The sequence below is a fragment of the Eubalaena glacialis genome, chromosome 18, assembly GCF_028564815.1.
Source record: "Eubalaena glacialis isolate mEubGla1 chromosome 18, mEubGla1.1.hap2.+ XY, whole genome shotgun sequence".
In the NCBI taxonomy this organism is placed as follows: domain Eukaryota; kingdom Metazoa; phylum Chordata; class Mammalia; order Artiodactyla; family Balaenidae; genus Eubalaena; species Eubalaena glacialis.
In genome coordinates this window covers 58,494,882-58,506,336 of record NC_083733.1, presented here as the reverse complement: position 1 = coordinate 58,506,336, position 11,455 = coordinate 58,494,882, and the positions used below count along the sequence as shown (strand labels likewise).

General features: G+C 42.6%; 1 long non-coding RNA gene across 1 annotated transcript; it reads left to right on the top strand.

The window, feature by feature from the left end:
• Positions 1-841: 841 nt before the first annotated feature.
• On the top strand, positions 842-6,095 carry LOC133079034 (uncharacterized). Its single transcript, XR_009698013.1, has 3 exons — positions 842-1,029; positions 3,394-3,523; positions 6,020-6,095. It is a non-coding gene; the product is annotated as an uncharacterized LOC133079034 (long non-coding RNA).
• Positions 6,096-11,455: the final 5,360 nt, after the last annotated feature.

The window sequence follows — 11,455 nt, the reverse complement described above, 5'->3', positions numbered from 1 at the left end:
TAGTTTCTTTGTATTTTGTTGCTCAAGAGACGTTTGTCCAGGTGCAAGCATTGCAGCACTGCAGCATAGGGTCCCACGTCCCAGCCTGTCTCATCCTGGTAACCACCATTTTTACTCTCTGTTTTTATGACTTTGGCTTTTTAAGATTCCACATATAAGTGATATCATACAGTACTTGTCTTTCTTGGTCTGACTTATCTCCCTTAGCATCAGGCGCTCAAGGTCCATCCATGTTGTCATAAATACCTGTAGCAGGATGTCCTTTCTCGTGATGGAATAATATTCCATTGTATATATATATAGAGAGAGAGAGAGAGACTCACCGTCTTTATCCTTTCATCTGTTGATGGGCTTTTAGTTTGTTTCCATATTTTGGCTATTGTGAATAATGCTGCAATAAACATGGGAATGCATATATCTCTTTGAAATCCTGTTTTCATTTCCCTTAGGTCTATACCCCAGAAGTGGAATTGCTGGATTTCATTTTAGTTACATTCTCGAAACACCCCCAACCTTCTGAATTTCTAAGACATCACCTTGCTGGCCAATCCTCGGAGAGGAGGTGCAGCCCTCTCCTTACAGATCATCAATGAAGAGAGCCCCATGACCTTGATCACAGTGTCAGGGCCATCCTCTGGGTCACCTTTACAGAGCTCACTGGCCCCAGGGGTGGCTGAGACCTCTGAGGAAGGAGCGCGGCCCCAGGTCCCTGACCTATTCTCAGTCAGTCACCCCTCTGTCTCTCCACAGACCCAGTGGCACAGCCCTCCATCGAAGCCAGCAACACCACAGTCACAGAACATGAGAATACCGTGGTCCTGACCTGCCGCACAAATGACACTGGGATCTCCATATGCTGGTTCTTCAATGGCCAGAGTCTACTGCTCACAGAGAGAATGACGCTGTCCCCAGACAACAGCACCCTCACCATCAACCCCGTCAGGAGGGAGGATGCTGGGGATTATCAGTGTGAGGTCTCCAACCTGGGCAGTTCCAGCAGAAGTGACCCCCTCAGGCTGGGTGTGAAATGTAAGTGACCATTCGCCCCATGCTACATCTTCCCGGGAGAATTACTCTACAAACGGTGTGCAAAATGGATAGAGGTCACAGGGGGCAGAATAGCAGTTAAGAGACCATTATAGTAAACAGATGGCAAAATCTTAATAGCGCCATCTCTGGAAAAAATACAATTAGTTTCTAATCCTGGGTCTGGCATTTACTCTGTGACCTTGTACAATATTTTTTTTTTCTGGTGCACTTTCTTTATATGGTAAAAATAAAAAGTATGTAAGATTTACCATTTAAATAATTTTTAAGTTTATAGCTCAGTGGCATTAAGTACATTCATATTGGTTTGCAATCATTACCCGTATACATCCACTACATTTTGGTTAGTATTGTCATCTGAAAATATTATCTTCCAGTCCGTGAACACAGAATGTCTTTCCATTTATTTATGTCTTCTTTAATTTCTCTTACTATGTTTTCTCCTTTTTGAAAAATTGTTTTTCAGTTTTTCTGTGTACAAGTCTGTCACTTACCTGGTTAAATTAATTCCTAAATGTTTTATTCTGATTGATGCTGTTATAAATGGAATTTTTAAAATTTCCTTTTCATACTGTTCACTTTTCATGTATAGAAAATACAACTGTATTTATGTGTTGGTTTAGTATCCTGCAGCTTTGCCAGATTTGCTTATTAGTCCTAACAGTTTTTTGTGACATTTTTAGGGTTTTCTATATAAGGTCACATCATCTGCAAACAATTAATTTTGCTTCTTCATTTACAATTTCGATGTCTTTTATTTCTTCTTCTTTTTTTTTTTTTTTTTTGGCCTACTTGGTCTATTACTTTCAATACTATTTTGAAGAGAAGTGGCAAAAGCAGGCATCCTTATCTTATTCTTGATCTTAGCGGAAAAACTTTCAGGCTTTCACATTTAGAATGATGTTAGATACGGGTTTTAATATATGGCCTCTATTATGTGGAGGTAGTTTCCTCCTATTCTGAGTTAGAGTGTGATGAAAGGATTTTGAATTTTGTCTAATGCTTAAACTGATTTAATCTCCTTCTTAGTTACAGGTCGATCATATTTTCTATGTCTTTGTGATTCCACCTTGGTAGCTTTTGAGTTTCTAGGAATTTGTCTATTTCATCGAAGTTATGCAACTTGTTGGCATATAATGATTCATAATACTATTGTAATTCTTATTATTTCTTGAGAATTGGTAGTTACGTTCCCACTTTCATTTCTGATTTTAGTAATCTGAATCTTCCCTTTTTTTCTTGATCATTCTAGTTAAAGGTTTGTCAATTTTGTTAATCCTTTTTGAAGAACCAATTTTTGTTTTTATTGATTTTCTCTATTATCTTTCCATTCTCTGTTTATCTACACTCTAATTGTTATTATTTCCTTCCTTCTGCTGGCCCACGGTTTGGTTTGTTCTTCTTTTGCTAGTTCCTTAAGTTGTAAAGTTCGGTTGCTGATTTGAGATCTTTTTTTTCAATGTAAACATTAACAATTATAAACTTCTTGCACAAGATTATTAACTCCTCTGAGCCTCAGATTCCTCAACTGAAAATTGCAGTAAAAGCACCTGCTTCATGGCATTATTTCAAAGATTTAATGTACTATTAAATTAAACTCTTGGTAAAACGCCACACACAGAGGAAAATGTTCCATAACTGTTAGATGCTATTACTACTACTATTACCATTAGGCTCTATAAAATCAGGTACTCCTACAGTCAAGGACTACCTGACTCTAGATCCACCTGTTAGCTATATGACAATGGGCACGTTTTTTCACCACTGGAAGCCTCAAGTTTTTCACCTATGAAATGGAAATAATGTCGATCTGGCAGGGTTACATGAATCAAATGAGATATATGTAAAGTATATAGCCCACGCGCCTAGAGCCCATGCTCTGCAACAAGAGAAGCCACCGCAATGAGAAGCCCGTGCACCGCAACGAAGAGTAGCCCCCGCTCACTGCAGCTAGAGAAAGCCCATGCGCAGCAACGAAGACCCAACACAGCCAAAAATAAAATAAATAAATTTATTTAAAAAAATGGATAACCAACAAGGACCTACTGTATAGCACAGGGAACTCTGCTCAGTGTCATGTGGCAGGCTGGTTGGGAGGGGAGTTTGGGGGAGAATGAATACAGGTATATGTATGGCTGAGCCCCTTTTCTGTTCACCTGAAACTATCACAAATTTTTAATTGGCTATACTACTCCAATATAAAATAAAAAGTTAAAAAAAAAAAGAAAATGTATTCCTTGAAGGAACAAGTAGAGACTACTTCATGTTGACAGTTGTTTCGCAGAGCACCTCCCACTGTAAAATAATGTCACCTTCATTCATTCTTCTCTGTTCTTTCCATGACAGATGATTCAACACAAGGAAGTTCTTCTGGCCTCTCAGGTGGCGCTATTGCCGGCATCGTGATTGCAGTCCTGGCTGGGGTAGCTCTGACAGCACCCCCGGTGTATTTCCTGTATATGAGATAAACTGAAGGGTATGATGCCTTTCCTCTTGTTCTGCTTTCCCTGAGGCTAATCGTCATGCTTGGGAGAGAGAAGGAGACTTCATCTCTGTCTCTGGCCTGGATCTGCTCCTCATGCTTCCTAAAGCCCTGCTTCTTGGCACTAATTCTTAGGGGTCTCTTCTTCCCTGGTCTTCATGCTTCATGCTTCATGTCTCTTGGACATGGTTATTCCCAACCCCATCTGGTTTAGAGGGAGCAGAGCCCATTATGTTCCTCTGTCCACAGTCAGGGAAGCCAAGGTCCAAGAAGGAAAACTAATGAGGAAATGAAAGGAGAAGCAGGAAGAAGGGAGTCCTGTGCTCTGTCGACAACAGTAGCAGGAGGAGGGAGGGACAGGACAGGAAGAGAACCTAAGAAAAGCAGAAACAACCAAAGGCCTCCTGGGCAATAAATAAAGTGAGAAAAAACAGCATCTACCTACAAAAGGGGAAAGGTGTCAGGGTAGAAATAAGCTCAGAAGCAGTTGGCATGAATGGCCCTAAATGTGAACAGCCAGTAAGCAGGAGAGAAGTAAACACTAGAAGGGATGATAGGTAGATTGAAGAAGGAGGTCCTCAGAGGAAAGAGGACCAACCAAGGTATAAATGAACATTGAGGAGCCCCAAGGAATCATGCTGACAGTGTCCTTCCTAATTTAAGAAGCAAAGACCCTGTGCCTGGGAATAGCAGTCACAGTGTCTGATATTTATTTCTGGCAAGTGACCAGCGAGACCTCACAGAGCACAGATCCTCAGACCACAACCACGGTAAGTAAACCTGCTCACTCAGTGAGAGCTGGTTTGTTCCCCTTGTGCCCTGCCCTAGCAGGGATCCTGGATTCCAAAACATCTCCCTGCCTTTTGAATTATTACAGGGGATCTCAGTTTCCCAAGCTTAAACTGGCATAGGTCCTCACACCCTTCCTAGCCATGTAAGATTCCCCTGAGACACAGCCTGGGGAGAGACACTCACCCCTCCTAGGCCAGGCAAGCCAGGCAGGCCATGAGATGGACATGTTTCCAGGAGCCTTTTCCTCATCCTACCTCCTTCCCCCTCCTGCCTCTATTACGGATGCGGGCATCTCCTTTGGTGAGACTTTCCCTGCCTTTGGTGCTCTGGGTACTGTGGGCCTCAATGCCCCTCCTTGCCGCTGGAGCCTGCTGCTGAGATACACACCTGGGCAAAACTCAGGCCTTGTGAACTGGAAGAAATCTTCAGAAGTGCACTGAGGCCTCTCCCCACCCCTCCTTGGTCTAATGCCCTGGGGTCTGGACCACAGACTGAGGGAAGCGAATTCCTTAAGTCTTAATCATGGGCCACCTCCCCACCCCACCCTCTCACCACCTGCCACCTCCTTCAGCTAGAAGCACAACAGCTTAGGAACACGACGTTCTGAGGCCATAAGTCAGCTCTGCATTTTCATGGGTTGGTAACTCTTCTTTTGCTTCCCCAGGTCAGGGCTACTCTGACAATTCACCCAACAAGCCAGTTTCATTGGCTCTTTTTCTCATGAAAATATCTCTGTGTAGAATGGGTTATTCTTGAAGACACAAATGGGAGATCAAGTTTGGATCAAAGTTCCTCACTGCAACAACAAACAAAGAAGTATTGGTTAATCACTCCCATGGGTCTAATTCATGCAAGAATGTTGGCTTTAGAATTTTTCCCATCCTGTATTTCAATCCTGTCTGTGACCTTGAGCAAGTAACTTAACCTCGTTGATCCTCAGCTTTGTCCTCTGTAAAATGGGCATGCTGCTTACTTCAAAGAGAAGGTCAAGGAATTAAATGACAGAAATGTAAAGCCCTCATCACAATGCCCAGCTCAAGGAAGGCACTAGATCATTCTCCTTCCTCTGCCTCCAATCTGATCCTGCCCTTACTGTCAAAGGATCATTTCCGTTCTAATGGGTCTGAGGCCTTAGTTCCTTTACTGTCTATTAATAAATTTTACTGAATATTCTCATCTTAACCTTCAATAGAATATACATACATACTGAAAAGTGCTTAAATCATATTTTAACAATCTGAACAACCCATGTAAGCAGCACCCAAATCGATAAATAAAACATGTCATTCTCCCCCCTAAAAAAAGACCTCCAGTTACTTCCCTTCAAAGAGTAACCACTCTCCTCACTTCCAATGCGATTATGCTCTTACATAAAGGAAAAACACAGTAAGACCTTACATGTGTCTGGCTTCTTTCATTCAAAATTGTTTTGTAAGATTCATCCATCTCATTGTATGCCCTTGTGCTCAATTTATTCTCATTGCTGTATCATCGTATTTCATTGTAGCATTCCATAATCTATCTCTCCTAATGATCATTCAACAGGATGTTAGTAAGCAGAGAAAATGGGTAATAAAAGCCCTTCTCTGAAGCTAAAAGTTTCAAAGTGGTGAAAGCATGTGGTGTTGAATCACACTGGACAAGGTGAGGGCCTGGCCTACGACACTGATTTAATTGACTGCTGTTCATTCCTTTCAGATCGACGAAAGTGCATATTCTGCCCTGAACTTCAATGCCCAGGAATCAAAGAAACCAACTTCAGCCTCCCATCCCCAACAGCCACAGAAGTGGTTTATTAAGAAGCTAAAAAAAAAAAAAAAAGAAGAAGAAGAAGTAGTAATGCAAAAAAAGAAGAAGTAGTGTTCCCTGCATTACTGACTTATTCCAAGTTTCTCATCCCCATTGCTAGGAGATTCTTTCACCGTTAGGGAAAATGGGAAGTGTGTCTTCCCCCCGCACCTGCCTAATGAGGCACATCCTGGCTGCCGGGTCACAGCCCCTTCCTTCAGTGTCAGTAGATGAAAAGGTACATCCAGGAGGAGGTCTGGAGGAAACCCAACCTTCCTTGTCATTGAACTTCGGCAAAGCAGACCTTGGGAGAGAGTTCCCAGAATGTCCACCCCTCCCATTTGCTGACCTAGACCAGTTTTATTTATTTATTTTTTTTATATAAATTTATTTATTTGTTTTTTATTTTTGGCTGCGTTGGGTCTTCGTTGCTGCGCGCGGGCTTCCTCTAGTTGCGGCGAGCGGGGGCTACTCTTCTCGTTGTGGTGCGTGGGCTTCTCATTGCGGTGGCTTCTCTTGTTGTCGAGTACGGGCTCTAGGCGCGCGGGCTTCAGTAGTTGTGGCTCACGGGCTCTGGAGCACAGGCTCAGTAGTTGTGGCGCACGGGCTTAGTTGCTCCGCGTCATGTGGGATCGTCCCAGACCAGGGCTCGAACCCGTGTCCCCTGCATTGGCAGGCTGATTCTTAACCATTACGCCACCAGGGAAGCCCTAGAACAGTTTTAAACTTGCGTATTCACAGCAAACTCATTCCTTCCCACCTCAGTCCTGTCCTATTGGAGTCTAACTTGAATTTGCCATAACCTTGAGAGTTATGTCCTTATGCACTGAAATGCATGTGCCAGAAAAGAAGAGAGAGAAACTGGAAAAGGAAAAGCTTCTCCTAGCTCTTCAAAGTCCAGTATAAATCCACAGGAAAATACATATATAACCAATTTAAGACTGCAAATTCTACACCTTTGTCTACTGTCAGGATTGTCTACCTGCAGGATCAGGGCCTAAACACCTTGCTGCTTACCTAGAATACCACCTAGGCCCTTTGGAAAACTCTTCTTCAGAGAACCTACTAGAAGAAACTAAAAAACTACTTGTCTAGGTCCATAAGTAATTCCTAATACAAAATGCAAAAAATGCAGGTACGTTTAAATAACTTTATGGGCTTTACTCCAGGAAGTGCCCACAGAGGAAGGGGTTATTGCTTTAGGGGGCAGTTGGCTCTTAACACATACAATCTGCTGGGACTTGGGAAAGGAATCAGAAAGCTACCCTTCAGAGATGATCTAAATAATTGCTAAAGAATGCACAGTTTGTGGTACTGAGTTTTTCCCCTTCCTTCTGAGACATTCTGCAATTTTAATTTTTGTAACTCCTTTCTATGTGAAAGGGGTTGTTTACTTAATTTGCTGTGTAAGCCAATCTGACTGCCTTAGGTGAAAGAAGCCACCAAAACCCCTCAAGTCCCTCTGGCCAGGAGCTCCTCAAGCCTTTTATGTCAGGGGCTCCAAAAAGAAGGTAAGAAGAAGCAGTTTTCTACATTCATGGCCAGAAATGGATCTCGCTCAGTTTCTAGGCATCTCAGGCCAACCATCAGCACCATTCTATTCCGTGCTTCTGCCTGTGCACGTTCCATCTGCCCCACTCACCTTCTCAGGAAACCTTGGCCTCTGCTAAGGTGTGTTCGGTTCTTGAGAAGCAGGAGCACCTGAAGGGGACACGACCACCCACGCAGTTGGCATTGTTTACAACCTAGAAAGCTGCACTGGTGCGGATGCTCCTTAGGACACAAGGGGAGGATTATAACTCAGCTCTCGGCTCCGTGAAAGCCTCTGAAACTTGTTTTCTCCCATGGGGTCTATGAGACCCAATGTGTCAGCATGAAAAGGAAGGGCAGGAGAAGGAGAGGCACGTCTACTTCCCACCCAGCCTCCTTCTGCATGGATGGAACCTCCTTGAGGCTGTTGAGAAAAAGGTTTCATTCCATATTCATTACTTGATCTAATGCTGTGTGGAACTGGCCCCCTCAAAGAGGGCTGGTTGGGAGTTCTCTGTACTCAGGAACCTCTTTCAGGGTTTTTTAACCCTGATACAGACTGTATATACCTCCCCTCATCCACGCTATTCTGTGTAATTTAATTTTGCCTGGCTAAGGCCGCTTCTGAATTATTTGTAAAATTTGCTCTATATTGATAATAAAAATTATATATCAGGCACTGTCCTCACACTGTTCACTTTTACAGCATCTGAGACCACACACAACTTGTTCCTTCTGGACACTCTCCTCCTATCAGCCCCCCCATGCATTGCACCCCGACAGCAGATTTCCTACTCAGACCTGCTTGTCTCACTCCACACCACCCTCTTTCCACAGCTTCCATGACCTCTCTGCAGGTGGCTTCTTCATCTATATCTCTAGCCCGTTCTACTTCCCAGAACTCATGACACTCACATCCAAATACCTTCTGAAATTGCTCCCCATCTGAACTGGCTTTGCCCCACAGGTCACTCATTTCTCTCAGTGACGCCACTGCTTCCTCAGCCCTTGCTCTTTCGTTTTCTAGATTCAATACATAGTCGAAGCCTGTTGATTCCTTGTTTAACATCTCTCAGTTATGTCATTCTCTCCATTCCCATACACCTAAATAACCCAGGCCCTCAACACCTCTGCTGGAAGTACTGCTTCCAGTACTGAACTCTCATCTTTGGTCTCTACTGAAATCTCCCTTGCACACTACTGCCTCATTGCCTTCCTAAAAACTGGTTCACTCTCCTACGCAAGAACCTACAGTGACCTCCCCTGGCCCACCAGATAAGTTCAAATTTCTTCCTCTTTACTAATATTTCTTTTTTTTTTTAAAGTTTAATTTTACTTATTTATTTATTTATTTATGGCTGTGTTGGGTCTTCGTTTCTGTGCGAGGGCTTTCTCTAGTTGTGGCAAGTGGGGGCCACTCTTCATCGCGGTGCGCGGGTCTCTCACTGTCGTGGCCTCTCTGGTTGCGGAGCACAGGCTCCAGACGCGCAGGCTCAGTAGCTGTGGCTCACGGGCCTAGTTGCTCCGCGGCATGTGGGATCTTCCCAGACCAGGGCTCGAACCCGTGTGCCCTGCACTGGCAGGCAGATTCTCAACCACTGCGCCCCCAGGGAAGCCCTACTAATATTCCTTACTTTCTGTCCCACTACTCTCTAGTATAATCCCTCCGTTCTAATTAGATCTGTCTCCTTATCCATCCCTGCTCCTCTTCCCCATACACACACAGAATTCTTAGTCCCAATAACATGCCTGAAATCAACTACCAAACAGGGCAATGTCCTTTCTCTTACCTCATGGAGCAGTTACCCACACCAGTCATCACAAGCAACAACTCCAGCCACGGGGAGGATGAGGACCCTGTCGCATTAACGTGTAAACCTCAGATTCAGGACATGACCAACCTGTGATTGAGAATCTTGTCCTGATGACCAATTTATGTGTTCATGAAATCCTTATGGAGCACCTACGGTGCTACAGGTCTCAGTGTTAGACCCCATGAAAGATACAGAAATGAGAAATACAGGGTCCCTACCCCAGGGAATATAAAGCAGAAGACAAGAGATAAGACATAAAAAATTATAATACAAAAGCAGAAATGGAAAATGCCACAAGAGAAGAGAGGGAGAAATCCAATGGGAAATATGACTACACATTAAACGACTGGGAAAATTTTAAAAACAACTGGTATTCAGACGCCACCCACAGATTCCATTTAATTGGTGTGGGGTGGAACCCAGGCATTGGTAATCTTTAAAGTTTCCAAGATACTTTTAATGTGTAGCCAGGATGGAGAACCTCTGCTATAAGAAGTAAGACTTAAGTCTAAAAGCAGTGGGTTTTAGTTAAGGAGTATAATTCAGAATTACCTAGGGAACACTTTCAACATTCATAATAAGCCTATAAACCATCGCTAAAGAAGCTGATACAGTATGTCTGGAGTGAGACTTGGGCTTTATATTTTGAAAAACTCTCAGGTGATTCTCACATGTATTTTATGTTAGCAAACACCTAAAACATAGCTATGATTGATATACAAAAATAAACTCAAAATGGATTAAAGACGTAAACGTAAGACTGGATACTATAAAACTCCTAGAGGAAAACATAGGCAGAACACTCTGACATAAATCGCAGCAATATTTTTTTGGATGTCTCCTAAAGCAAAGGAAACAAAAGCAAAAATAAACAAATGGGACCTAATTAAACTTAAAAGCTTTTGCATAGCAAAGGAAACCATCGTCAGAACAAAAAGACATCCTACTGAATGGAAGAAAATATTTGCAAATGATATGACTGATAAAGTGTTAACATAAAACACATATAAACGGCTTATACAACTCAACATCAAAAAAGCAAACAACGCAATTAAAAAACGGGCAAAAGAACTGAGTACACATTTTTCCAAAGAGGAAACACAGATGGCCAAAAGGCACATGAAAAGATGCTCAACATGGCTAATCATCAGAGAAATGCAAATCGAAACCACAATGAGGTATATCACCTCAGCTTGTCAGAATGGCTATCATCAAATAGAACATAGGGACTTCCCTGGTGGTCCAATGGCTAAGACTCCACGCTCCTAATGCAGGGTGCCTGGGTTTGATCCCTGGTCAGGGAACTAGATCCCACATGCCACAACTAAGAGTTCACATGCCACAACTAAAGATCCCTCATGCCTCAACTAAGACCCGGCACAGCCAAATAAATAAATAAATAAATATTAAAGGAAAAAGAAAAGAACACAAAAAACAAACGTTGGGGAAGATGTGGAGAAAAGGGAACCCTCCTACACTGTTGGTGGGAATGTGAATTGGTGTAGCCACTGTGGAAAACAGTATGGAGGTTCCTCAAAAAATTAAAAATAGAATTACCATATGAGCCAACAACTTCACTGCTGGGTATATACCCAAAAAACCCACAAAAACATTAATTCGAAAAGATACATGCACCCCAATGTTCATAGCAGCATTATTTACAATTCCCAAGGTATGGAAGTAACCTAAGTGCCCATCAACAGATGAATGGATAAAGAAGAAGTGACATATATATGTACACACACACACACACACACACACACACACACACACACACACTGGAATATTATTCAACCATAAAAAAGAATGAAATTTTGCCATTTGCAGCAACATGGACGGACTTGGAAGGCTTTATGCTAAGTGAAATAAGTCAGACAGAGAAAGACAAATACTTTATATCACTTATATGTGGAATCTAAAAAATATGACAAACTAGTGAATAAAACAAAAAAGAAGCAGATTTACAGATATAGAGAACAAACTCATGGTTACCAGTGGGGAG